We start from the raw sequence: 3,036 nt of genomic DNA, 5'->3' as shown, positions 1-3,036 counted from the left end.
GAAGGCTGGACTCGGGGGTGCAGGGTGACAGGGCAGGAGAGGAAGGCTGGACTCGGGGGTGCAGGGTGACAGGGCAGGAGAGGAAGGCTGGACTCAGGGGTACAGGGTGACAGGCAGGAGAGGAAGGCTGGACTCGGGGGTGTAGAGTGATGGGTCAGAAGAGGAAGGTTGGACTCAGGGGTACAGGGTGACAGGCAGGAGAGGAAGGCTGGACTCGGGGGTACAGAGTGACAGGGCAGGAGAGGAAGGCTGGACTCGGGGGTGCAGGGTGATGGGTCAGAAGAGGAAGGCTGGACTCGGGGGTGCAGGGTGGTGGGTCAGAAGAGGAAGGCTGGACTCGGGGGTGCAGGGTGACAGGGCAGGAGAGGAAGGCTGGACTCAGGGTGCAGGGTGATGGGGCAGGAGAGGAGGGCGGGCCTTGAGGTGTGCCCAGTGTGAGAGTTTGTGATCAATGATGTCCTAAGACACACAGGGGCACCTGCAGACCTGGGAAGAGCCAGTCAGTATGGGGCCAAAGCTGCAGGAGCAAGACCACCACCTGCATATAGTGACCAGAGAGTGTTAAGAACGGGAGGTGTCTGGACAACTGCAGCACCATTGCAGCCACGGATGGGGGGAAAGACAGCATGATGCAGGCAGGCAGCACATGTGTGGACACAACCTCAGAACTCAACCAAGGGTTCTAAGTGGACATTTCTATTAAAAGTCACAATCCAGCCATGGATAGGAAATCCTGCCATGAAGATAACAAGTCTACTTGCATTAATTATAAAATGGCCTGCAATCTCAATAAAACACCCATTAGGGAAAAAACAGAAGATAATATTCAGAAAATTATTGTAGCAAAGTAAGCGTGCTAAGGGGGGCCTGCTCGCCCAGCTGTGAACACACCACAATGTCCATGGCCTGTCAATCGGATTGAACGGACAGGTCAGTCGATAGCATAGGATCCAGATATAGATCCAAGCCTCTGCATCAGGAACTTAGTACAATAGGGTGGCTTTCATATCATTTAAGAAAAGAAGAAAAGAAGGTTCAATAAATACCTCTGGGACATTGGGTGGCAATCTGGAAAAAAATGATTTTTACCTTATTATTGACATCAAAATAAATTCCATATTGAGTATAGAGTCAAATAAAAAATAACCACAAAATGGAACACTAGAAGAGAATACTGGGCAATGCTCCTGAGTGAGGAAAACATGATTTCTGAGCAAACAGAACTCCAGAAGCCATAAAAGAACAGAGTGATATATTCAATTATATAGAAATACAAGTTTTCTGACTGAAGAGCTCCACAAAACGTGCAAAGAAGAAATAACAAACAGGCCACATCTCTGTAACGGATGCCACGGGGAAAACCCTGCCCGCCTCTCTGTAAAGGGCTTCTGCAGATCAGTGTTATCAGACCCATCACATGGTAGAAACACAGGCAACCGTGTGGACAGCCGGGAAGTGCAGAGGAGGAAACATGGCTCTGAAGTGTATGGAAAACATTTGACTCTGCTCGTCATCTGAGGAATGCCAATAACAGTACACTGGGATATGATTTTCCATTTATCAGACTGGCAAAGACCTAAAAGTTTATTAGGAATTTCTTACCAAAATTACCAGCCAGAGTTAGGGATAAAGTGCTGTCATTCGTTATTCAAATACATAAAAATCAATACTGAAAATAACACATAATACAGGAGAGTGCAAAATATCCACCTGCATCTGTAGAGAAAGGCCATCCAATTCCCGTCATCTGCGTGGTGACACAAGCACTCATTTGATTAACACCATCTTTTGAGCCAACATCATACCACGCACATTGCTACCGTAATCCAATTCCAACTTTGAAAACTAACACATAGATAATGTCGCTTAGAGTGTGTATACCTTCTTTTGAACCCCTGATAGTCTAAAACACCTCATTAACTCCTGGCTCAGAAGAATTCATCCCAGGGGTGACAGTTCTGTGAAGCTTGGCGTGCTCAGAGGTGTCCCATGGCACCCGGACCTCCTGGGCTATGTCCACAACAGAAAGATGGTGCCACATCCCCCAAGAGCAGTGTCCTGCACTCAGCGCCCACCAGCTCAGACACCCAGTCCTGCTCTCTTCTCCTTAGAGTCTGTGTAGGAGAAAGCAGGACTCGCTTGTTACAAAGAGCACAGATGCTCCAATAGCAGTGGAGGTCAAGAATGAGAGCTCCTGGCGCACTCCGAGGTCATCCTAGCAGAGGAGGCAAGAACCCAAAAGGTGCAGGGAAAGCAGCAGAGAGGGCACCAAGCCCCTCCAACCAGAAATCTGTGGCTCATTCAGCAAAGTCAGAACAGGTTAGGGACAGAACCAGGGTCACGTGCTCCCCCCGCATCCCCTGAGGGGCGGCCCCACTCCCCGTGAGACCCTCTCCCTTTGCGTACAGAAGCCCAGCACTCAGGCACACATCCTGATGATGTGCTTGGTCTGGGCGAAGCGGGTCACATTCTAACGCTGATGTAATCAGAACCAACCCTCTCATGTGTTGTTTTCCCTTTGGGGGTCCCTGTCCTGTATGAAGAATTTGGTAAATCACCAGGTTAATAGAGAGAAAAAGGGAAAATGTAATCTGAGCTGCGTCATCTGTGTTTAGAGAAGCAGGTTCTCCATTTAAATACATGTTTTCTTTTTGCCTCTATCATGAGATAAATCTCCTCTCAAGGATACGCTTATTCCCCGAAGAGAAAGGAGGACGGGCCTGTGAGGGCTGGCCGGGAGATGGATGGAAACTCGAGCAGACGAGCTATTTTATATTTTCCTTGTAGACCTAAACTCAAAATCTGCCTGGTAGAGGAGGTTTGCTGCGAACGACTACACCTTCCTTCTCTCACTGCTGGCTGCCAGGTTGGTGTGTCCACTTGTGGACTTTACCTTCAGGCATCACCACAGATATAAACCAGGTTACAGTGAAGGGGGTTCATGTCTATGCAAACATGGACATCTAGGCAGGCATGTATGTACACACATACATGCACAGACACCTCTACATGTACACGCATACAGACATCTAGGCA

Source organism: Otolemur garnettii, unplaced genomic scaffold (genome assembly GCF_000181295.1).
Source record: "Otolemur garnettii isolate 467f Iridium unplaced genomic scaffold, OtoGar3 scaffold00027, whole genome shotgun sequence".
In the NCBI taxonomy this organism is placed as follows: Eukaryota; Metazoa; Chordata; class Mammalia; order Primates; family Galagidae; genus Otolemur; species Otolemur garnettii.
Note: the sequence above shows the minus strand (reverse complement) of the source record.